At 37.5% G+C, this 26,593-nt stretch overlaps 1 protein-coding gene across 17 annotated transcripts in view; it reads left to right on the top strand.

Annotated features, from left to right (window-relative positions):
- The window catches only part of DMD (dystrophin), a 2,312,475-nt gene that overhangs the window by 943,600 nt on the left and 1,342,282 nt on the right, over nucleotides 1–26,593 (top strand). The gene's annotated exons all lie outside the window — the stretch shown is intronic.

Genomic DNA, 26,593 nt, shown 5'->3' with positions numbered 1-26,593 from the left:
GATGGGTAGAGTGCAAAAATTCTTTCCCATTCTGTTGGTTGCCAGTTCACTGTCATGATTGTCTCTTTTGCTGTGCAGAAGCTCTGGAGGTTTAATTAGATCTCATTTGTCTATTTTGAGTTTTGTTGTGAATGCTTTTGGTGTTTTAGCCGTGAAGTCCTTGCCTATGCCTATGTCCGGAATGGTTTTGCTTAGGTTTTCTTCTAGGATTTTTAATGGTGTTAGGTCTTATATTTAAGTCCTTAACCCATCTGGAGTTAATTTTAGTGTAAGGTGTCAGGAATGGGTCCAGTTTTCGCTTTCTGCACATTGCTTGCCAGTTTTGCCAACATCATTTATCAAACAGGAAATTCTTTCCCCATTACTTGTTTTTGTCAGGTTTGTCAAAAATCATATGGTGTTAGATGTGTGGTGTTGCCTCTGAGGCCTCTGTTCTGTTCCATTGGTCTATATCTCTGTTTTGGTACCAGTACCATGATGTTTTGATTACTGTAGCCTTGTAGTATAGTTTGAAGTCCAGTAGTGTGATGCCTCCAGCTTTGTTCTTTTTGCTCAGAATTGACTTGGCTATGTGGTTTCTCCTTTGGTTCCATATGAAGTTTAAGGTGGGTTTTTCCAGTTCTGTGAAGAGGGTCAGGTAGCTTGATGGGGATAGCATTGAATCTATAAATTACTTCGGGCAGTATGGCCGTTTTCACAATATTGATTCTTCCTAACTATGAATGTGGAATGCTTTTCCATCTGTTTATGTTCTCTCTTACTTTGTTGAGAAGTCGTTTGTAGTTCTCCTTGAAGAGGTCCTTTACATTCTTTGTTAGTTGTATTTCTAGGTATTTTATTCTCTTTGTAGCAATTGTGAATGACAGTCCATTCTTGATTTGGCTCTCTTTAATCTGTTATTGGTGTATGGGAATGCTTGTGATTTTTGCACATTGATTTTGTTTCCTGAGACTTTGCTGAAGTTGCTTATCAGCTTCCAGAGATTTTGGGCTGAGATGATGGGGTCTTCTAAACATTCAATCATGTCATCTGCAAATAGAGACAATTTGGCTTCCTCTTTCCTAATTGAATACCCTTTATTTCCTTTTCTTGCCTGATTGCTCTGGCTAGAACTTCCAGTACTATATTGAATAGGAGTGGTGAGAGAGGGCATCCTTGTCTAGTACCAGATTTCAAATGGAATGCTTCCAGTTTTTGCCCATTCAGTATGATATTGGCTGTGGGTTTGTCATAAATAGCTTTTATTATTTTGAGATACATTCCATTGATACCTAGTTTATTAAGAGTTTTTAGTGTAAAGGGCTGTTGAATTTTGTCAAAGGCCTTCTCTGCATCTATTGAGATGATCATGTGGTTGTTGTCTTTGGTTCTGTTTATGTGGTGAATTACGTTTATAGATTTGGTTATGTTGACCCAGCCTCCATCCCTCGGATGAAGCCTGCTTGACCGTGATGGATAAGCTTTTTGGTGTACTGTTGCACTCGGTTTGCCAGTATTTTATTGAAGATTTTTGCATCTATGTTCATCATGGATATTGGCCTGAAGTTTTCTTTCCTTGCTGAGTCTCTGCAGTGTTTTGGTATCAGGATGATGCTGGTTTCATATAATGATTTGCAAAGCATTCCCTCTTTTTGCATTGTTTGGAATAGTTTCAGAAGGAGTGGTACCAGTTCCTCTTTGTACGTCTGGTAGAATTCAGCTGTGAACCCATCTGGACCTGGGCTCTTTTTGGTTGGTAGGCTATTATTTGCTACCTCTACTTCAGTCCTTGTTATTGGTCTGTTCAGGGTTTCATCTTCTTCCTGGTTTAGGCTTGAGAGGGTGTAAGTGTCCAAGAATCTATCCATTTCTTCCACATTTACTCTACTGCATAGAGTTGTTTGTAGTAATCTCCGATGGTAGTTTGTATTTCTGTGGAATCAGTGGTAATATCCCCTTTATCATTTTTTATTGCATCTATTTGATTCTTCTCTTTTTCTTTTTTATTAATCTAGCTAGTGTTCTGTCTATTTTGTTGATCTTTTCAAAAAAACAGCTCCTGCATTTATTGATTTCTTGAAGGGTTTTTTGTGTCTCTATCTCCTTCAGTCCTGCTCTGTTATTTGTTATTTCTTGTCCTCTGCTAGCTTTTGTGTTTTCTTCATCTTTCTCTTCTAGCTCTTTCAATTTTGATGATAGGATATCACTTTTAGACCTTTCCTGGCTTCCCATATGGGCATTTATTGCTATACATTTCCCTCTAGACCCTGCTTTAAATATGTCCCAGAGATTGTGGTACATTTTGTCTTCATTCTCATTGGTATTAAAGAACATCTTTATTTCTGCCTTCATTTCATTGTGTATCCTGTCAACATTTAAGAGCCAGTTGTTCAGTTTCATGAAGTTGTGTGGTTATGAATTAGTTTCTTAATGCAGAGTTCTAATTTGATTGCACTGTGGTCTGAGAGACTGTATGCTATGATTCCCATTGTTTTGCATTTGCTAAGGAGTGATTTACTTCCAATTATGTGTTCAATTTTAGAGTAGGCGTGATGTGGTGCTGAGAAGAATGTGTATTCTCTGGTTTGGAGTGGAGAGTTCTGTAGATGTCTATTAGGTTTGCTTGGCCGGATCTGAGTTCAAGTGCTGGATATCCTTATTAATTTTCTGTCTCGTTGATCTGTCTAATATTGACAGTGGAGTGTTAAAGTCTCCTGCTATTATTGTGTGGGAGTCTACATCTCTTTGTAAGTCATTAAGAACTTGCTTTTTGTATCTGGGTGCTCCTGTATTGGGTGCATATATATTTAGGATCATTAGCTCTTATTGTTGCATTGATCCTTTTACCGTTATGTAATGCCCTTCTTTGTCTCTTTTGATCTTTGTTGGTTTAAAGTCTATTTTATCAGAGACTAGGATTGCAGCTCATGCTGTTTTCTGCTCTCCATTTGCTTGATAAACCTTCTTCCATCCCTTTATTTTGAGCCTATGTGTGTCCTTGTATGTGAGGTGGGTTTCCTGGATACAGCACACTGATGGGTTTTGAATTCTTATCCAATTTGCCAGTCTGTGTCTTTCGATTGGGGCATTTAGCCCATTTACATTTAGCCTATTTACATTTAAGGTTAATATTGTTATGTGTGAATTTGATCCTGCCATTTTGATGCTAGGTGGTTGTTTTGTCCATTAGTTGATACAGTTTCTTCATTGTGTCAATTCTCTTTACCATTTGGTACATTTCTGGAGTGGCTGGTACTGGTTGCTCCTTTCTATGTTTAGTGCTTCTTTCAGGAGCTTGCAAGGCAGGCCTGGTGGTGATGAAATCTCTCAGCAATTGCTTGTTCATAAAGCATTTTATTTCTCCTTCACCTATGAAGCTTAGTTTGGCTGAATATGAAATTCTAGGTTAAAAGTTCTTTTCTTTAAGGATGTTAAATATTGGCCCCCACTCTCTTCTGTCTTGTAGGGTTTCTGCTGAGAGATCTGCTGTGAGTCTGATGGGCTTCCCTTTGTGGGTAACCTGACCTTTCTCTCTGGCTAGGCTTAGCATTTTTTCTTTATTTCTACCCTGGTGAATCTGACATTTATGTACCTTGTGGTTGCTCTTCTTGAGGAATATCTTTGTGGTTTTCTCTGTCTTTCTTGGATTTGAATATTGACCTACCTTGCTAGGTTGGGGAAGTTCTCCTGGAGAATATCCTGAAAGTGTTTTCCAGCTTGGATTCATTCTCTCCATCACATTCAGGTACACCTATCAAACGTAGATTAGGTCTTTTCACATAATCCCATGTTTCCTGGAAGTTTTGTTAATTTCTTTTCACTTTTTTCTCTCTAATCTTGCCTTCTCAGTTTATTTCATTGAGTTGATCTTCAATCTCTGATATCCTTTCTTCTGCTCTATCTATTTGGCTATTAAATCTTGTGCATGCTTCGTGAAGTTCTCATGTTGTGTTTCCCATCTCCATCAATTCACTTATATTCCTCTCTAAGTTGTCCATTCTCATTAGCATTTCATCAAACGTTCTTTATCAAGGTTCTTAGTTTCTTGGCATTGGGTTAGAACATGTTCTTTTAGCTCAGAGAAGTTTGTTATTACCTGCCTTCTGAAGCCTGTTACTGTAAATTCATCAGACTCATTCTCCATCCAGCATTGTTCCTTTGCTGGTGAGGAGTTGTTATCTCTTGGAGGAGTAGAGGCGTTCTGGTTTCAAGTGTTTTCATCCTTTTTGGACTGGTTTCTTTCCATCTTTGAGGATTTAATCTACCTGTGGTCTTTGTAGTGGGTGTCATTTGGATGGGGTCTCTGACTGGATGTTCTTTTTGTTGATGTTGAAGTTATTTCTTTCTGTTTTTTAGTTTTCCTTTTAACAGTCAGGCTCCTCTGCCACAGAGCAGCTGGAGGTCCTCTCCAGACCCTGCTTGCCTGGGAATCACCTGCATCAGCTGCAGAACAGTAAGGGTTGCTGCCAGTTTCTTCTTCTCTTATCTTCATACCAGAAGGATACCTGCCAGATGTTGGCCTGGGCTCTCCTTTATGAGGTGTTTCTTTGGATATATGGGAGTTGGGGAGCTGCTTGAGGAGACAGTCTGTCCCTTATAGAAGCTCAGGTGCTGAGCTGTGAGCTCCGTTGTTCTGTTCAGAGCTACTGGGCAGGTATGTTTAAGTCTCCTGCAGTGGAACTCATAACTGCCTTTTTTCCCAGGTGCCCTAATCTGGGAAGTTGGGGCTTTATTTATAAGTTCCTAATGTACTGCTGCCTTTTTCAGAGATGCTCTGTCCAGCAAGGAGGTAGCCTAGTCACAGTCTGCCAGTGGAGGCGTTGCTGAGCTGTGGTGGGCTCTGCCCAGCTGCTGTGCGAACTTCTTTGAGGTTTTCTTTACAGAGGTATAGTTAGAACTGCCTTGGTAATGGTGGTTTGCCTCAGTAATGGTGGACTGCCTCTGTAATGGCAGATTGCCTCGGTAATGGCAGACTGCCTCAGCAATGGCAGACTGCCTCTGTAGTGGTGAACTGCCTTGGTAATGGCAGACACCCTTCCCCCCACAGAGCTGGACCATCCCAGATCCAGCTGTACTTGCTGCAAAACTCTCAGTTCAGAGCATTCCAGATTGCTGATCTTTATGGGGATTGGACCTGCTGAGTCAGATCACCTAGCTCCCTGTTTTAGTCCCCTTTTTCTCAGCTGAATGGGTTGCTCTGTCTCCTAGGCATTCCAGGTGTTAGTTGAAACAGTCGCCCAGATTTGTGTGAGTTTTTGTGTGGAGATCCACTGTGCCAGCTGAAACAGCCATGATGGAAACTCATGACACTTAGATCCTGGGAATCTCCTGGTCTGTGGGCAGTAATAACTTGTTTGCAAATGCAATGATCGCTCACCCTTTGTGTTGTTCTCACTAGGAACTGCACTTCAGAGCTGTTCCTATTTGGCCATTTTGGATCCTCTGTCTGAGTTACATATTTAAACTTCCATTTTCTCATCCTGTTTCATAGGATTTTTTTGGTGAACAAAATATAAAATACTTCATTAAAAGTACTTAGTGTGGTTCCAGGAACATAGTACATATTCAATAAATTATTTGATTAATTCAATGAATTATCAACCTTTTTATTTTTATTAGATCATATGCTAGAGTACTAGCCCTCAAAAAATGTGTATATGTGTGTTTATATGTGTGTAAACACACACACACACATATGCATACACAGGTATTTCCCATTGAGAGCAGTGGTAGGTAAATAAATACAGATATTACAATATGAAATATAATGAAATGCACATGCCCCCATTAGTTCATTAAAATGTTAAAATAGACAAAAAGAATTTTTATCATCCTCTAAGTCTTAAAATTGTAAGTTCTCCACTTCTACTTCAATGATCAATTAACCACAGTGTTAAAATAACAATAAATAAACCTGAAATAAATCAACTTGAAACTACGATCAGTCCTGATTGTGTTTGTATTACATATTTTACCAGTAATATCCTGAGAGTTATTTGACAATGAAAATAAAGCATATTTAGTCTTTATGGCTTTCATGCAAGCTACATCATATTAAACATAATATCCTCCTCAAATTATGTTGTGTTAGTCTGTAATAAGCTGATATGACCTTAAAGATTCGATGTTAAACTTAAACAATGGGTGGAGACAGGAATTTTGTATTCCTCAGGCTTTACTAGGCACTTTGATCAATTCCAAACTACTTGGATAATAAAGACTTACCTGAAAAGTCTTTTTTAGGTAATAAAGACTTAAGTAACAAATTATTTAGCTAATAATTTGTTAGCTAAATCAGTCCCTTGGATATTTCTACCATCTAGTTAAAAAGACTCATGTTTTGATGCAGTCAAATGAGACTTGGGATACATTATGTGAGGGGTGGAAGAAACAAAATGATTACAGTGACTGAGTTTTTAAATCAGTTTTTAAAGAATCATATTGCACATTAATGTCTTATTATCAAGAATTCCCAATTTTTTAGGTGATTTTCTTGATTTTTGGTTAAAGTAAAAAAACATTTATTTATTTACAGTCTCTTTCTGAAGCTCAGGCTGGAGTGCAATGGTACAATCTTGGCTCACTGCAACCTACATCTCCTGGGTTCAAGCGATTCTCCTGCCTCAGCCAGTTTTTCTATTAATACACAAATTGCCCTTTAATTTGAAGATTTACCTTAGCCCATTTTTAAAATCAATTAAGTGCCTATGTCAGAGGTTTCCCAGGTTTTTATATTGCCTACCTAATGTTTCTTATAGCTGCAATTATGCAGGACTAAGGTAACATTCAATTGCCTGTTAAGTCAATCAAACAGCCAGACTTTTATTGCCTATGAATATTTAAAAGAGATTCGCTAGATCCATTCCTAATTTCAGAGTGTGAGTTTGCATTCAAATATGTTATAAATTATTTCCATCACTTCAAAAGGCATATTTCATTCTTGATAATCATATGGCACCATATTTTCTACTCACATTAATGATTTGAAAGATGGTTAGCAAACCAGGAAACATCTTCAAAAGACATACCAAATCATATTATTTTTACAACTATTTTAATAGCTTTATTCTCCAGCAGGGTAACCAAGCAGCAGAACATGTCATAGTAATACAACAAAATGAATAATAATATTAGTAATACTATATGGTTACAGAGGCCCAGGTACTGTTTTAAATGTCAGATATGTGTTTACTCATCTAGTTCTCAAGATAGCTTTAGGAGACAGGGTATTTTTTTTTCTTCTTTCTTTTTTTTTTTTTTGAGATGAAATCTTGCTCTGTCACCCAGGCTGGAGTGCAATGGCTTTATCTCAGCTCACTGCAACCTCTGCCTCCCAGGTTCAAGTGATTCTCTTGCCTCAGCCTCCGGAGTAGCTGGGATTACAGGCACCTGCCACCATGCCCTGCTAATTTTTTTTTTAGTAGAGTTGAGGTTTTACCATGTTGGCCAGGCTGTTCTCAAACACCTGACCTCAGGTAATCCACCTGCCTCAGCCTCACAAAGTGCTGGAATTACAGGCATGAGCCACCGTACCTGGCTGATATAAGGATTTTTATATTCCCATTCTATAGAAATGTAAAGGATATTAAAGGCCCTAGGAAGAAGCTATTTAGTGTTTAGACCCATCTCTTTGCACTTGAAGCCTAGGCACATGACCATTTGGCTACACTACCGCCAATCTCTGTGACCCTTTTCATATATTAAAAATAAAAAACTGCTAATAAATGAATATGGCAGTTAACTAGTTTACCAATTTTTTGTGTGTTATTTTTTGAGATAGTCTTGCTCTGTTGGCCAGGCTGGAGTGCAGTGGCATGATCTCGGCTCACTGCAACCTCCATTTCCCAGGCTCAAGCAATTCTCCTGCCTCAGCCTCCTGAGTAGCTGGGATTACAGGCATGTGCCTCCATGCCCAGCTAATTTTTGTATTTTTAGTAGAGATGGGATTTCACCATCTTGGCCAGGCTGGTTTTGAACTCCAGACCTCAGGTAATCCACCAGCCTCAGCCTTCCAAAGTGCTGGGATTACAGGTGTGAGCTATGACACCTGACCAGTTTCCCAGTTTTTAAGAAAAGTTTAAAACATGACCTTGAAAGTATTAGGGCTGATGAATTAAAATAAAATTTATAGTCTTAACTATTAAAGTCACAGAGAAGTCCAAAGCCTTTACCATTTCTCTTGATGAGTGATATTTCATTTCTTTCATGGATTGTGAATACCCCCATTTCAGTCACTTTCAAAGATGTCTGTAAGTTGTTTTGTCTCACATGAAATAGCAAATATACTAAAAAAGACATGACAAAATCAAAATTTATTAATTCTACTAGCATTTGTGATATTTATGATAGACTGCTAGAAGGACCTATTAATTTTTCCTGGTAATTGTGACCTTGAATTTTTCCCTCAGTGTCACATTCGCTTTAGCATGGATAGACCAGAATAGAAGAATATTGATTGAAAGAAGACTATAAAGTAATGTAGGAAAATAAGTGACATATTATGCTTTATGAATTTATCATTATGTCTATTTTTAGAGAATATCTATCTACAATAATAGTAATAGCCATTACTTATTGAGCACAATTTTATGTCAGTCCTTTAGCTAAGCAGTTATAAGCAACATCAAACTTAAATCCCACATTAGTTTTCTGATACAGATTTGATTAGCTTACTTCACAGATGTTGAGATAGGACTGACTTCTATTCTCAAGGGCTAGGACAGTGAAATCTTCCAGAATGTCCTCTGCAAAGCACCAGGATGCTGGAAGCTGCCTAGAAGATATATTTTATTTTGCTTTCAAGGAAGTATAAGTAAACCTTTAAAGGCCAGGAAAAAAAATAGATGAAACTGAAGTCATATAATAATATGACTACAACTGCTGACACTTGTGTTGGCCTGGAATTAAAAGCTAATACTGGGAACCCAAATTTTAGGTGAATTAAATGATTTAGTAGAAAATAAATAAGATCCTCAGGCTCAAGAAAGTCAGGGAGCTAAACACAAGTTCCACATAAAACTGGGGCTCTATCAGTAAACTAATGGGCAGAGAGGATTACATCTGCAGAGAGAACAAACATAAAACGGCATCTGTCTTCTCACTGAGAGTGAAAAGTCATAATAAGAATAATTATAGTAATGTCACCTGAAAATGTGTAACTGTAGGCCTGTTCTTGTGAGGTGAGGAACTTTTGAGTGTGTATTATCACAAGGGGTAAAGAAATATTCAAATAAGAGATTATGTCAAAGTAGCACCAGCTTAGGAGCATCCTAGCATTAGTTAGAAGCAAATGCAAATTCTTTACCAAGAAAAGTAACCTCAGTATCCTCACAGATTAAACTCAGTGAAATCTGAGCTCATAAACACACATGCACATACACATACACACACACACACACACACAGAAAGAAAACAAGCCATCATTAGGCAAAGTCAGCCCATACAACACAGGGTGAATTTAGACTACCTATCCTAGAATTTCAGATATTAGAATTGCAAGAGGTATAGTATGAAATAAATAGGTAAATTATTATAGAAATAAATGTTACTGATTTTTTTAAAGAAATAAAACATTGTAAACTTTGTATAAAGAAATCTAAACTAAAATTAAAAATTAGAAAATGAATGTATTATATATTAGTTAAAAATGAATTAAGAGAAAACTAAAAGATAATATACAGAATGTGTTATCAAAAACTAAGAAGGGGGAAAATATGAGCAAGAAGGCAATAGAGATGGGGGTGGGGAGTAGAATATGAACATATAATTTATCTCAGTGGTAGTTTTCAAAGAGGAGAATAAAGAAAATGGGAATAGTTATTACTCAGTATTAAAAATCAGATAACCCAATTTAAAAATGGGCAGATAAGCTCAACAGACATTTCTTTAATGAAGACATATATATGGCCAACGTGTATATGCAAAGATGCTCTGAATCATTAATCATCAGGGCTATGCAAATCAAAACCACATGATATATGTCTTCACACCTGTTAGAATGGCTATTATTAAAAAATCAAGAGATGACAAAGTTGACAAAAATGTGGAGAAAATGGCCCCTTGTATCCTGTTGACGGGAATGTTAATTCATACTGACACTCTGGAAAACAGTATGGAGATTCCTTAAGAAGCTAAAAATTGAATCACCATATGATCCAGCAATTCCACCTATGGGGCTATTTCTAAAAAATATTAAATGAGAATCTCAAAGAGATTATCTGTACTCTATTGTTTATTGCAGCATTATTTACAATAGCAAAGATATGGAGAGAACCTAAATGTCCATTGACAGGTGAAAGGAAAAAGAAAATGTGGTATATATACACAATGAAATACTACTCAGCCCTTAAAAAAAAGAAGAAAATCCCGCCATTTGCTGTAACCACATAGATAAACCTGGAGGACATTATGCTACATGAAATAAGCCAGAAATAGAAACAGAAATAATACATAATACAACTTACCTTATGAATCCAATACAAACTAAAAGAAGTATAATGTGCACTGCTTCCTGCCAGGAGCTAGGGGAAGAGAAAAATGGAGAGGTATTTGTAAAAGGGTACAATGTTTAGGTTATATAATACAGATAACTCCTAGAGATTAACTGTAAAGCATATTGCCTATAGTTAACAATACTCTATTGTTTACTTAAAATTTGCTAAGAGGATAGACCTTAAGTGTTCTGTTACAAAATATTAATAATAATAATACTAGAACTGGAGGAATGTTTGGGATATAATGAATAGGTTTATGTCACAGATTGAGGTAAAGTTTTTATGAATTTATACTTATCTCCAAACTCAGCAAGTTGTATGTGTTAATTATATACAGCATTCTTGTATGTCGAAAGAATTTTTTAAAAAATGGAGATGGAGTAATATATGAAGGATATTAAAGAAAAATTTTCCAGAGACAGTGACATAAACCACTTAAACAGAAAGCACATTATGTAACAGGTAAAAATACATAAATAGAAATCCAATCTCAGTCATATCACAGTGAAAGTGCAGAAATCCAAAGACAAAGATAAATTTGTGTTAGCCAGGGGTGAGACAGATAACCTACAGAGGAATGAAAGTTAGACTGACATTAGACTTCTTATCTATAACAATGAGCAAGAATAAAAAAGCAAAGGGAAATATTTTCAAGATATTGAAAAATTTACCATTAACCTAGAATTCTGAACTCAACAAAATTATTTCTTCAGAGTAAAAGACAATTAGACATTATCAGAATAAAAGAAACAGGGATTTTGCCCCAGTAGCCCCTTACTACAAAAACTCCTAAAATGTGTATGAAGAATTAGAATAAGTAGAAAAATATGTTTTAATGGTCTTAGATGCAAGTAGGTATGATGAAAAAATAAATTGTTAAGCTCTTAAATACAAAGGGCATTCATTACATGAAATATATAAGAATGTCTGATTTGCATTTAAAATAATTTGGATCTGAGATATTAGATTAAAAACAATATGGAGGGGAGTTATAGTCACAAGTCCTTTTATTATTTATAAAGATGGTAGAGATAGTGACTAAACCTAGACTTTATTATGCTATAAGAAATTGTCAAGGATAGTCACTAATGAAGCATCTCCTTTGCAAGCAATTAAAGTAAAAGAATGATAAAAGGAAAAGTTCTCAATCAATATGCAGTAAAGCAAGCAAGAAGGAAAACAAAGAAAAATGTGAGATGAGCACAAAAGAAAAGATAAAATCGTAGAAAAATATATCAGTGGCTGCCTGCGGTGTCTCACACCTGTAATCCCAGCACTTTAGGAGGCCAAGGTGGGTGGATTACCTGAGGTCAGGAATTCGAGACCAGCCTGGCCAATGTAGTGGTACCCAGTCTCTACTAAAAATACAAAAACAAAACAAAACAAAACAACTATCTGGGCTGGTGGTAGGTGCCTGTAATCTCAGCTACTTGGGAGGCTGAGGCAGGAGAATCACTTGAACCTGGGGCTGGAAGTTGCAGTGAGCCAAGATAGCGCCATTTCACTCCAACCTGGTTGACAGAGCAAAACTTCATCTCAAAAAAGAAAAGAAAAATACAACAGTAGTCCTAGAACTATTTGCTCAATACATATATAAATGTAAAAATGTTCAGAATAAAGTGTCAACATGCAAAATATATGGTTTTTAAGAAATACAAAAAAACCCACATATATCAAAGTTGGAAGGATGGAAACAGATTTTCCAGAAATGATTGATCTGCTTAGACACCTAATTTATTTCCATCAAAATAGACATTATGGTTAATATTATTTTGCCAAAAGTGGAGCAAAACATAAAAGTTCTAAAACTTATACATACTGGGTCAGGCATGGTGGCTCACACCTGTAATTCTAGCAATTTGAGAGGTCGAGGTGGGTAGATAACCTGAGGTCAGGAGTTTGAGACCAACCTGGGCAACATGGTGAAACCCTGTCTCTACTAAAAATACAAAAATTTGCTGGGTATGGTGGTGGATGCCTGCAGTCTCAGCTACTTGGGAGGCTGAGGCAGGAGTATTGCTTAAACACAGGTAGCAGAAGTTCCAGTGAGCCAAGATTGTGCCACTGAACTCCAGCCTGGGTGACAGAGCAAGACTCTGTCAAAGAACAAAAACAAAAAACCTTGTATATACCTTTGAAAATACCTTCAAAATACACAAAGCAAAAATTCACAGAATAACAAGAATAAATATACAGTTACATCAGCATGGTGGGAGATTTCATAATGCCCCTTTCTTTCTTTCAAGACAACAGAAAATAGCTAGTAAATAGTGATGATTAACAGTTGATTCATAACTAAAACACAAAAAGCAATGGCAACAACAGCCAAAATAGACAAATGGGATCTAATTAAACTTAAGAGCTTCTGTGCAGTAAAATAAACTATCAATAGAGTGAACCGGTAGCCAACAAAATGGGAAAAACAAATTTTGCGATCTACCTATCTGACAAAGGGTTACTACCCAGAATCTATGGAGAACTTAAATTTGCAAGAAAAAAAAATCCCCATCAAAAAGTGGGCAAAGGATATGAACAGACACTTTTCAAAAGAAGACATTTATGCAGCCAACAAACATATGAAAAAAAGCTAATCACCACTGGTAATTACAGAAATGTAAATCAAAACCACACTGAGATACCATCTCACACCAGTTACAATGGCGATCATTAAAAAATCTGGAGACAACAGATGCTGGAGAGGATGTAAAGAAATAGGAACGCTTTTACACTGTTGGTGGGAGTGTAAACTAATTCAACCATTGTGGAAGACAGTGTGGGGATTCCTCAAGGATCTAGAAATAGAAATACTATATGACTCAGCAATCCCATTACTGGTTATATACCCAAAGGATTAGAAATCATTCTATTATAAAGACACATGCACATGTATGTTTATTGTGGCACTGTTCAAAATAGCAAAGACTTGGAACCAATCCTAGTGCCCATCAATGATAGACTCTATAAAGAAGATATGACACATATACACCATGGAATACTATGCAGCCACGAAAAAGATGAGGTCATGTTCTTTGCAGGGACATGGATGAAACTGAAAACCACCATTCTCAGCAAACTGACAAAAGAACAGAAAACCAAACACTGCATCTTCTCACTCACAATTGGGTATTGAACAATGAGAACACAGACACAGGGAGGGGAATGTCATACACCAGGGTCTGCTGGATGGTGGGCTAGAGGAGGAATAGCAGGGGGTGGGGAGTATTGGGGAAGAATAGCATTAGGAGAAATACCTAATGTAGACGATGGGGTGATGAATGCAGCAAACCACTACCATGGCACTTATATACCTATGTAACACTCCTACACAATCCGCACATGTACCCCAGAACTTAAATTATAAGAATAAAAAAATTTTTTTAAACAGTTGGTAAGTTGGATATAAAGACTGTATGAAGAACCCCAAATCAGAGTGTAAATTTAATCTCAAGTACATAGAAATGTCAAAATGGAGAACCCCAAATCAGATTATAAATTTCAACTCTAGTACATAGAAATGTCATTATATTTCACATATTTGGTATTATTAGGGAAATATTCTTAAATTTGTAACAAGTTAGAATCAATCATAAAAACTTGACTAACGTAAATAATTCATGGGACAAAGATGAAATCAAAATGGATACTTAAAACTCGAAGGACCGAGTGATAATAAAAATTTAAAAAATGTAGTTGGCTCCTGTTAGTCTTTATAAAAAAGACAGAAGGGCTGAAATCTAATGAGCTAACTTCCCATCTCAAGAAAACAGGGAAAAGTAGAATAAATGCAGAGGAAGTAAATGGAAAGAGAAAAAGTCAAGAGCAGAAATAAAATCAAAACAACATGCCTTCAGTAAAATTTAAATGTCCGTATTCATGTTTTAATTAGACAAACCAATGGAGGGAGAAGTCAAAAAATTTACAGTCTTAAGGATGAAATGTTATAATTACTACAGATATAATATATTTTAAAAATATAATAGAAAATACTGGAAACTATGCAAATAAATTTAGAAACTTACATGAAATGGATGAATTTCTAGGAGAATATTGCTACAAAAATTCTGGAAGAGGGTATAGAAAGTCTGAGAAGACAGAAATTTAATCACACAAGTGAAACATGTTCTTCTAAAGAATATTAGACTGAGATTGTTTTATATTCAAATTTGAACACAGTTTCTAGGCATAGATAATTCTGATATCAACAGCTTTAGAGAGTAGAACTTATAAGGCAATATACATGTCTGAAAAATATAAGGTTAGAAAATATTTTTCTTTACCAAAATCAGAAAAGAATGAAACTGGAAGGAAAACATTATTCTGGTTTCAGTCATAAATGAATAAGGAAAAGTTCTGAAACAAATTACTGGCCATTTGGATCCATGTGTGTGTGAAACAGTGTTTAAGCTTAATGTTCTCCCTTTCCTTTCTGTATTCACTCTTTACAATATTTTATGCAGTATCATGGCTTTAAATAAAATGTACATGCTAATTATTCTCAAAATATTATTTCTGGAACAGACTTCTGCCCTTAACATCAGACCATATATGTCCAGCCTCCTATTGTGTATTTTTCTCTTCGGATATCTCATAGGCTACTCAAACTTAACATACTCAGTTTATAGCACCTATCAAAGCCCTAATACTGTTTTCTTCATCCTTGTTAATGGCAACTCATCCCTGAAATTTATCATACCAAAAGTTTTAAAATGAACCTTGGTTCTTGCTTTTTTTCACCAGGCTTTTCTTAGCATATCTGAAAGGTGGTCTCAACAGATCTAAATGTCATCTAATAGGCAATAAGAGACATATTTTTCTCTATTAATTAAATTATTTTAACTTCAGTCACACTAGGCCCACTTTTATACTTGGTATTTATGTCCTTAAGAAAGATCAAAACTTGTGTCCTCTTGCTATACATAGGCTGTCATCATGAAGAGATGATATTAAACCTATGCTACAGTTGATTGAAGAAGCTAAATGTCTAAGGAAATAAAAGGCTGATTCTTCATCTGTTTTCCTTCTAAGAAATAGATATAATTTTTAGCAGAAAAAAGTAGACCAAAAAAGGTGAATCTATATTTTATTGATTAGATTACCCTTAAGGACTAAGATTTTGGAGATGTTCAATTTTAATGTGATGTATATGAACAAAGTGAACTGTATTTAAAGAATAAAATGTCATAAGCTACTGAATTTTCTCTAAAGTGGTAGAAAGCTAGCAAACCAAGTTCTAATATTTAACTCCCCTCCTTGCATATAAAAATACGTAAAATAATTTTGATCTCTTTTCTTTCTAAGTTGTTCATAGATAAAATGCAGAACCTAGGACTAGTTGTATTTGTTTTCTTACTTTTACATTCAGGGTATATGTGCAGGTTTGTTATATGGGTAAACTGTTTGTCATTGGGGATTGGTGTACAGATTATTTCATTACCCAGGTAATAAGCCTAGTACCTGATATTTTTTTCTGATCCGCTCCCTCCTTCCATCCTCCATTCTCAATGGATGGAGGCCCCAGTGTCTGTTTTTCTCCTCTTTGTGTCCATGTGTTCTCATTATTTAGCTCCCACTTACAAGTGAGAACATTTGGTATTTAGTTTTCTGTTCCTGCATTAGCTTGCTAAGGATAATGGCCTCAAGCTCCATCCGTTTCCTGCTAATGACATGAACTCATTCATTTTATGGCTGCATAGTGTTCCATGGTGCATATATATATCACATTTTCTTTTTTTTTTTTTTTTTTTTTTTTTTTTTTTTTTTTAATTTTTTATTGGATTATAGGTTTTGGGGTACATGAGCAGAGCATGCAAGACAGTTGCGTAGGTACACACATGGCAGTGTGCTTTGCTTTTCTTCTCCCCTTCACCCACATTTGGCATTTCTCCCCAGGCTATCCCTCCCCACCTCCCCCTCCCACTGGCCCTCCCCTTTTCCCCCCAATAGACCCCAGTGTTTAGTACTCCCCTCCCTGTGTCCATGTGTTCTCATTTTTCATCACCCACCTATGAGTGAGAAGATGCGGTGTTTCATTTTCTGTTCTTGTGTCAGTTTGCTGAGGATGATGTTTTCCAGATTCATCCATGTCCCTACAAACGACACGAACTCATCATTTCTGATTGCTGCATAATATTCCATGGTGTATATGTGCCACATTTTTCCAATCCAGTCTATTATCAATGGGCATTTTGGTTGATTCCAGGTCTTTGCTATTGTAAACAGTGCTGCAATGAACATTCGTGTACATGTGTCCTTATAGTAGAACGATTTATAGTCTTTTGGATATATACCCAGTAATGGGATTGCTGGGTCAAATGGAATTTCTATTTCTAAGGACTTGAGGAATCGCCACACTGTCTTCCACAATGGTTGAACTAATTTACACTCCCACCAACACTGTAAAAGTGTTCCTTTTTCTCCACATCCTCTCCAGCATCTGTTGTCTCCAGATTTTTCAATGATCACCATTCTAACTGGCGTGAGATGGTATCTCAATGTGGTTTTGATTTGCATCTCTCTGATGACCAGTGACGATGAGCATTTTTTCATATGATTGTTGGCCTCATATATGTCTTCTTTCGTAAAGTATCTGTTCATATCCTTTGCCCACTTTTGAATGGGCTTGTTTGTTTTTTTCTTGTAAATCTGCTTGAGTTGTTTGTAAATTCTGGATATCAGCCCTTTGTCAGATGGGTAGACTGCGAAAATTTTTTCCCATTCTGTTGGTTGCCGATCCACTCTAGTGACTGTTTCTTTTGCCGTGCAGAAGCTGTGGAGTTTGATTAGGTCCCATTTGTCTATTTTGGCTTTTGTTGCCAATGCTCTTGGTGTTTTGTTCATGAAGTCCTTGCCTACTCCTATGTCCTGGATGGTTTTGCCTAGATTTCCTTCTAGGGTTTTTATGGTGCCAGGTCTTATGTTTAAGTCTTTAATCCATCTGGAGTTAATTTTAGTGTAAGGTGTCAGGAAGGGGTCCAGTTTCTGCTTTCTGCACATGGCTAGCCAGTTTTCCCAACACCATTTGTTAAACATGGAATCCTTGCCCCATTGCTTGTTTTTGTCAGGTTTATCAAAGATTGTATAGTTGTATGTATGTTGTGTTGCCTCCGGTGCCTCTGTTTTGTTCCATTGGTCTATATCTCTGTTTTGGTACCAGTACCATGCTGTTTTGATTACTGTAGCCTTGTAGTATAGTTTGAAATCCGGTAGTGTGATGCCCCCCGCTGTGTTCTTTTTGCTTAGAATTGACTTGGCTATGCGGGCTCTCTTTTGGTTCCATATGAAGTTCATGGTGGTATTTTCCAGTTCTGTGAAGAAAGTCAATGGTAGCTTGATGGGGATAGCGTTGATTCTGTAAATTACTTTGGGCAGTATAGCCATTTTCACGATATTAATTCTTCCTAACCATGAACATGGAATGTTTCTCCATCTGTTTGTGTCCTCTCTGATTTCGTTGAGCAGTGGTTTGTAGTTCTCCTTGAAGAGGTCCCTTACGTTCCTTGTGAGTTGTATTCCAAGGTATTTTATTCTTTTTGTAGCAATTGCGAATGGCAGTTCGCTCTTGATTTGGCTTTCTTTAAGTCTGTTATTGGTGTAGACGAATGCTTGTGATTTTTGCACATTGATTTTATATCCTGAGATTTTGCTGAAGTTGTTTATCAGTTTCAGGAGTTTTTGGGCTGATGCGATAGGGTCTTCTAGGTATACTATCATGTCGTCTGCAAATAGAGACAATTTGGCTTCCACCTTTCCTATTTGAATACCCTTTATTTCTTTTTCTTGCCTGATTGCTCTGGCTAGAACTTCCAGTACTATATTGAATAGGAGTGGTGAGAGAGGGCATCCTTGTCTAGTACCAGATTTCAAAGGGAATGCTTCCAGTTTTTGCCCATTCAGTATGATATTGGCTGTTGGTTTGTCATAAATAGCTTTTATTACTTTGAGATACGTTCCATCGATACCGAGTTTATTGAGGGTTTTTAGCATAAAAGGCTGTTGAATTTTGTCAAATGCCTTCTCTGCGTCAATTGAAATAATCATGTGGTTTTTGTTTTTGGTTCTGTTTATGTGGTGAATTATGTTGATAGACTTGCGTATGTTGAACCAGCCTTGCATCCCTGGGATGAATCCTACTTGATCATGATGAATAAGTTTTTTGATTTGCTGTTGCAATCGGCTTGCCAATATTTTATTGAAGATTTTTGCATCTATGTTCATCATGGATATTGGCCTGAAGTTTTCTTTTCTCGTTGGGTCTCTGCCGGGTTTTGGTATAAGGATGATGTTGGTCTCATAAAATGATTTGGGAAGGATTCCCTCTTTTTGGATTGTTTGAAATAGTTTTAGAAGGAATGGTACCAGCTCCTCCTTGTGTGTCTGGTAGAATTCGGCTGTGAACCCATCTGGACCCGGGCTTTTTTTGTGAGGTAGGCTCTTAATTGCTGCCTCAACTTCAGACCTTGTTATTGGTCTATTCATAGTTTCAGCTTCCTCCTGGTTTAGGCTTGGGAGGACACAGGAGTCCAGGAATTTATCCATTTCTTCCAGGTTTACTAGTTTATGTGCATAGAGTTGTTTGTAATATTCTCTGATGATGGTTTGAATTTCTGTGGAATCTGTGGTGATTTCCCCTTTATCATTTTTTATTGCATCTATTTGGTTGTTCTCTCTTTTATTTTTAATCAATCTGGCTAGTGGTCTGTCTATTTTGTTGATCTTTTCAAAAAACCAGCTCTTGGATTTATTGATTTTTTGAAGGGTTTTTCGTGTCTCAATCTCCTTCAGCTCAGCTCTGATCTTAGTAATTTCTTGTCTTCTGCTGGGTTTTGAGTTTTTTTGATCTTGCTCCTCTAGCTCTTTCAATTTTGACGATAGGGTGTCAATTTTGGATCTCTCTATTCTCCTCATATGGGCACTTATTGCTATATACTTTCCTCTAGAGACTGCTTTAAATGTGTCCCAGAGGTTCTGGCACGTTGTGTCTTCATTCTCATTGGTTTCGAAGAACTTCTTTATTTCTGCCTTCATTTCGTTGTTTACCCAGTCAACATTCAAGAGCCAGTTGTTCAGTTTCCATGAAGCTGTGCGGTTCTGGGTCGGTTTCTGAATTCTGAGTTCTAACTTGATTGCACTATGGTCTGAGAGGCTGTTTTTTATGATTTCAGTTGTTTTGCATTTGTTGAGCAGTGCTTTACTTCCAATTATGTGGTCAATTTTAGAGTAGGTATGATGTGGTGCTGAGAAGAATGTGTATTCTGTGGATTTGGGGTGGAGAGTTCTGTAAATGTCCACCAGGTTTGCTTGCTCCAGGTCTGAGTTCAAGCCCTGGGTATCCTTGTTGATTTTCTGTCTGGTTGATCTGTCTAGTATTGACAGTGTAGTGTTAAAGTCTCCCACTATTATTGTGTGGGAGTCTAAGTCCTTCTGTAAGTCATTAAGAACTTGCCTTATGTATCTGGGTGCTCCTGTGTTGGGTCCATATATGTTTAGGATCGTTAGCTCTTCTTGTTGTATCGATCCTTTTACCATTATGTAATGGCCTTCTTTGTCTCTTTTGATCTTTGTTGCTTTAAAGTCTATTTTATCAGAGATGAGAATTGCAACTCCTGCTTTTTTTTGCTTTCCATTAGCTTGGTAAATCTTCCTCCATCCCTTTATTTTGAGCCTTTGTGTATCCTTGCATGTGAGATGGGTTTCCTGGATACAGCACACTGATGGGTTTTGGATTTTTATCCAATTTGCCAGTCTGTGTCTTTTGATTGGTGCATTTAGTCAATTTACATTTAGGGTTAATATTGTTATGTGTGAATTTGATACTGCCATTTTGATGCTAAGTGGCTGTTTTGCCTGTTAGTTGTTGTAGATTCTTCATTATGTTGAAGCTCTTTAGCATTCAGTGTGATTTTGGAATGGCTGGTACTGATTGATCCTTTCTATGTGTAGTGCCTCTTTTAGGAGCTCTTGTAAAGCAGGCCTGGTGGTGACAAAATCTCTGAGTACTTGCTTGTTCGCAAAGGATTTTATTCTTCCTTCACTTCTGAAGCTCAGTTTGGCTGGATATGAAATTCTGGGTTGAAAGTTCTTTTCTTTAAGAATGTTGAATATTGGCCCCCACTCTCTTCTGGCTTGTAGTGTTTCTGCTGAGAGATCTGCTGTGAGTCTGATGGGCTTCCCTTCGTGGGTGACCCGACCTTTCTCTCTGGCTGCCCTTAGTATTCTCTCCTTTATTTCAACCCTGTTGAATCTGACGATTATGTGCCTTGAGGTTGCTCTTCTTGCGGAATATCTTTGTGGTGTTCTCTGTATTTCCTGCAATTGAGTGTTGGCTTGTCTTGCTAGGTGGGGGAAATTTTCCTGGATGATGTCCTGAAGAGTATTTTCCAGCTGGGATTCATTCTCTTCGTCCCCTTCTGGTACACCTATCAAACGCAGGTTAGGTCTTTTCACATAGTCCCACATTTCTTGGAGACTTTGTTCATTCCTTTTTGCGCTTTTTTCTCTGATCTTGGTTTCTCGTTTTATTTCATTGAGTTGGTCTTCGACTGCAGATATTCTTTCTTCTGCTTGGTCAATTCAGCTATTGAAACTTGCGTTTGCTTCACGAAGTTCTCGTATTGTGTTTTTCAGCTCCTTTAATTCATTCATATTCCTCTCTAAGGTATCCATTCTTGTTATCATTTCCTCGAATCTTTTTTCAAATCTTTTTTCAAGGTTCTTAGTTTCTTTGCATTGATTTAATACATGATCTTTTAGCTCACAAAAGTTTCTCATTATCCATCTTCTGAAGTCTAATTCCGTCATTTCGTCACAGTCATTCTCCGTCCAGCTTTGTTCCCTTGCTGGTGAGGAGTTTTGGTCCTTTCTAGGAGGCGATGTGTTCTGGTTTCGGGTGTTTTCCTCCTTTTTGCGCTGGTTTCTTCCCATCTTTGTGGATTTGTCCGCTGGTCGTCTGCGTAGTTGCTGACTTTTCGTTTGGGTCTCTGAGTGGACACCCAGAATGTTGATGATGAAGTATTTCTGTTGCTTGGTTTTCCTTCTACCAGTCTAGCCCCTTCGCTGTACGACTGTTGAGGTCCGCTCCAGACCCTGCTTGTCTGGGGTGCACCTCTAGTAGCCGTGGCACAGCGAGGGATGCTACCAGTTTCTTTTTCTGCTCTCTTTGTCCCAGGATGATGCCTGCCTAATGACAGTCTTTTGGATATAGAGGGGTCAGGGAGCTGCTTGAGGAGACAGTTTGTACTTTATAGGGGTTTAATTGCTGAGCTGTGCACTCTGTTGTTCATTCAGGGCTGTTAGGCTGCTATGTTTGATTCTGCTGCAACACAGCTCATTAAACAACCCTTTTTTTTTTCTCAAATGCTCTGTGTTGAGGGGTTTGGGCTTTATTTTTGGATGTCCGATCAGGTGTCCTGCCCAGCTCAAAGGCAGACTAGCCACTGTTTGGCTGCCGAGGCTCCGCCCTGCTGTTGTGTGATTCGCGCTGTTCCTGCCGGCTCTGCTGTGGTCTCCGCCACGCCCTGCGGCGGAGTCTCTTCGTTGTAGCGTGTTGCCTCAGCAACGGTAGGCTGCGTCAGCAGTGGGCGTGTATCTCAGTAGGGACGGGTTGCCTCGGCAATGGCTGGCTGCGTCAGCAGTGGGCGTGTATCTCAGTTGGGGCGGGTTGCCTCGGCAACGGCTGGCTGCGTCAGCAGTGGGCGTGTATATCAGTTGGGGCAGGTTGCCTCCGTAGTGGTGGATGCCCCTCCCCCACAGAGCGTCTCGGACCGTCTGCCCGGGATAGTTTGAAATGGCGGTTTTGTTCGTCCCACTGGGTATCCCAAGCGATCTGTCCCTGCAATCCCCTGGGCTGGGCTACTGTGCAAGTCTCGTTCAGTCTCAAGTCCAGCCCTCTCAAGTCTCAGGTTGCCGGTTCAACAAGGCACCCGGAGAAGCGCGCCCTGTGGGGATTGCTGGGTAGGGCCGGCCGCCGCCCCGGCTGCCGGCTTCGCCAGGCAGACCTACTGCCTGGCGTCCCGTGTCTTTTTATACTTGGGAGTTTCCCCGTTCTGTGGGCAACAAAGATCAGTCTGGAAATGCAGCACTGACTCACCGTTTGCGAATTCAACGCGGGCTCCAATCCTGGGTTGTTCTCACAGCGCCATCTTGAGTCCCCTCTATCTCATCACATTTTCTTTATCTAGTCTACCATTAATGTCACCACTATTCATGCTTCAAAAAAAAGCATGTGTCTTTTTTTTTATTTTTTGAGATGGAGTTTCGCTCTTGTTACCCAGGCTGGAGTGCAATGGCACAATCTCGGCTCACCGCAATCTCCACCTCCTGGGCTCAGGCAGTTCTCCTGCCTCAGCCTCCCGAGTAGCTGGGATTACAGGCACGCGCCACCATGCCCAGCTAATTTTTTGTATTTTTAATAGAGACGGGGTTTCACCATGTTGACCAGGATGGTCTCGATCTCTTGACCTCGTGATCCACCCGCCTCGGCCTCCCAAAGTGCTGGGATAACAGGCGTGAGCCACCGCACCCGGCCACATGTGTCTTTATGGTAGAACAATTTATATTCCTTTGGCTGTATACCCAGTAATGGAATTGCTGTGTTGAATGTTAGTTCTGTTTTTAGCTCTGCCACACTGCTTTCCACAAGGGTTGAACTAATTTACACTTCCATCAGCAGTGTATAAACGTTCTGTTTTCTCTGCAATCCCAGCAGCATGTTATTTTTTGACATTTCAGTATTAGCCATTCTGAGTAGTATGGGATGGTATCTCATTGTGGGTTTAATTTGCATTTCTCTAATGGTTGGTGATATTAAACATTTTTTTCATATTTTTGGCTACCTGTGTGACTTGTTTTGAATAAGGTATGTTCATGTCCTTTGCCCATTTTTAATGGGGTTGGGTTTTTAAAATACATTTGTTTAAGTTCCTTAGACATTCTAGATATTAAAACTTTGTCAAATTTACAGTTCACAAAATTTTTCACGCATTCTGTAGTTTGCTTACTCATTTGATAGTTTCTTTTGCTGTGAAGAAGTTCTCTAGTTTAATTAGATTGCATTTACATATGTTTGCTTTTGTTGCAATTGCTTTTGGCATCTTCATCATTAAATCTCTTCCCAATCCTTTGTCCAGGATGGTATTGCCTAGGTTATCCTCCAGAGTTTTTAAGGTTTTAGTTGGACATTTAAGTCTTTTATCTATCTTGAGTTGATTTGTGTATATGATGTAAGGAAGGTGTCCAGTTTCATTCTGGGTATGTTTAGCCAATTAACTCAGCACCATTTATTGAATATGGAGTCCTTTCTTCATTGCGTGTTTTTGTCAGCTTTGTCGAAGATCAGAAGGTTATAGGTGTGTGGCATTATTTCTGGGCTCTCTATTCTGTTCCATTCGTCTGTGTGACTGTTTTTGTACCAGTACTGTGTTGTTTTGGTTACTGTAGCCCTGCAGTATAGTTTGAAGTCTGCTAATGTTATGCCTCCATTAGCTGTATTTCTTTGCTCAACTCTCATTCAGTGGTTTTCTTATTAAATGTAGTCACCATGTTCCGAAGCGAGGAGGAACAACTGTGAGATTAAAAATCTGGTAAAATAGAAAATGGGCAGGGGAAATAAAGACAATAAATGTGTGATGATAAAAAAATAAGAAAGGCCAGTAACTGAAGTTGAATAATACTAGGGCAGAAAAGATGTGTTGTTGATTTTCAGGATAATTAAAATGTAAGCATGTTTGTAGTATAAGGGGAGATCCAATAGAAAGATACAATATGTAAGAACAAACTCTTGCAAGATAGTACACATGAGCAAAAAATGGAAGGATTGACTTTGGAAGTGTGAAAGAGGTGGAGAGTAGTAAGTTTGAGAAAATTTATCCACCAGGGACTTCATCCCTGAGAAGAAGCTAGCTCTTTTTTGGGTTGTTTAGGACTCTACATGGGAAAAGAGGTTGGGAGAATGGAGAACTCGTGCCATTGAGGAAATGAGAGTGAAAATTATTTGGAATAGGTGTTCTTTTGTTTTAAAGATATGTTTAAAATCAGGAGAAGTGTTAGAGAATAATATCGTGGACTCAGTAGCAGCTAATAAAATTATTCACAATGGAAATAATCAGTTTTCAGACTTCACCCACAGTTTTCTGCAAAATAATTTTTTTAGAACCACACACATATAGCCGCATAGAAAACAAAAGTGAAGGAACTTCTCCAGGGTGTATTTGATTATATTCTGAAATAATTTGTATTCTTGTCTGAAATCTTTTCTTCCTATTGTATTCATATTTGCAGGTCATTCATTTGGTTACCATCAGTATATTACAGTGTCCTAGTGCCTGTAAAGTGAATTTCATGTATTTTTTTTTTTTACAATCTCTGTGACTTAACCAATTTAATTCAGATTTTTATTTCAGTCTTTTAGCTGTTGACTGTTTTTTCCAAAGTATTAGGATCTGCTCCATAATTTGGGGGACTCAGGGTGGAAAAGAAAATGCTGGGTCCTGTATTCAAAAATAAAGCATTGTAAGATGGCAACAGCAGAGTATTAAACCAAGCTTGGGCTCTCCTAAGCATGGGTTACTGCATACGTGCACAGGTTGCATGCCTTTGAAGTCAATTTCGGGTATCATCTTATACATCTGGTTATTAGTACACCTGAATTGTTTTTGATAATGTTTGGGACTTGAGAATTTAGACTCACTTTTATAGATTATCGTTACTTGAAAATATTTCACTGGGGATAATTAATTAACAATAAATGCTTTAATACTTAGAAAGGTGAAATGTTTGTCTTACTCTTAGTGTGTTAATAATAGATATAGCTTCTAGGATTATGTATTTCCATAATCTGAATTTGGTGTCTTTTTCCGTACAGTGGAAAAAGAGATATTGGATATTTTGAATCTTGACGTTTCCTAGGTTGAATGCTCTGCAATAAAATTTTATCTTTATATAAAAATTGTGTTGTCAGCAGACTATTATGGCAAACATCTGTTTTCAAGGTGACTGCAATTTTCAGCTGAGTAGTGGACTATGCATCTTGCTCTCGTAATAATATTAATTGAATAATTGGTCAAGAGTGATTACATTTTGAGGGGAAGAAACTCACTTGTGTGATATTTACACATAGATAATAAACTAATAGACCAGACCTCTTTAATGTAAGAAAAATAGACATGAATGTATACGCTGTTTTCTTTGTAAATTAGATATTTTTCCTTCACTATTTCCTGTATCTTCTTTTGTCATTTGAGAAAAGCATTTTTTCTTGTCCTACCATCAATTATGTGAGTTACCTTGATTCCTGTTTTTAATAATATTTTTAAATGCATGTTGTATTTTGAATGTTATTACCCTCTATTTTATAGCTACAGGAACTGAAAGAATACATAGCCTTCACAAGAAAAGGGCCTGTCATAAATGTGTTCAATTCTTATTTTAATCACCATGAATCATGGGTTTTTTTCTTTGTAAGTAGAAATTCCATTCTTATTTTTAGATATAATTTACCCTACTTCAGTAAGTAATGTTTTCTTGGACAGTCACATTGACATTTCTGAAATATTATATAGAACAGTAGTTAAAATTTTTTTGTCTGTCTATATGCCTAGTATATAGAATATGAGTTTTTTGGGAGTCTGGACACAAAGGGACACACAAACACACATATATACATGCATATATTTATATATACATGTATATAAGCACACACATATGTATATATTATGTACTGCATTCTTATATCTGATTAATATTTGTTAAATATTCACTCTAGACAAATTATATTTGCTCTTGGAGAGCATTAATATCTTTCTGAATGAGTGTTAATATATCCATTTAATGATCTCTTCAATTTCTCATAGTTTGATGGTTGAGTTATTTATTCTAAAGTTGGAATAGCTCTTCTATAAAGGCCTACCATAAAAAAAGAGAAGAAAACAATAATAAAGTTCGAATAGCAAAAGGGGGAGTTAATAAATAAAAGAAAAGCATGATATTACGGCCTAAAATCTAATCAGTTGTAAAAGCTAAATAAGTAGAATGGATTGCTAAATTCGCATTTTAGTAAAAAATTTTTGAATTGAAGTTTTTTTTTAATCTATGTGCCTTTTCAGAAAATTTCCTGGAGTTTATATCTT

Source organism: Callithrix jacchus, chromosome X, assembly GCF_049354715.1.
Source record: "Callithrix jacchus isolate 240 chromosome X, calJac240_pri, whole genome shotgun sequence".
Classification (NCBI taxonomy): Eukaryota; Metazoa; Chordata; class Mammalia; order Primates; family Cebidae; genus Callithrix; species Callithrix jacchus.
This window is presented reverse-complemented; position numbering and strand designations above follow the sequence as displayed.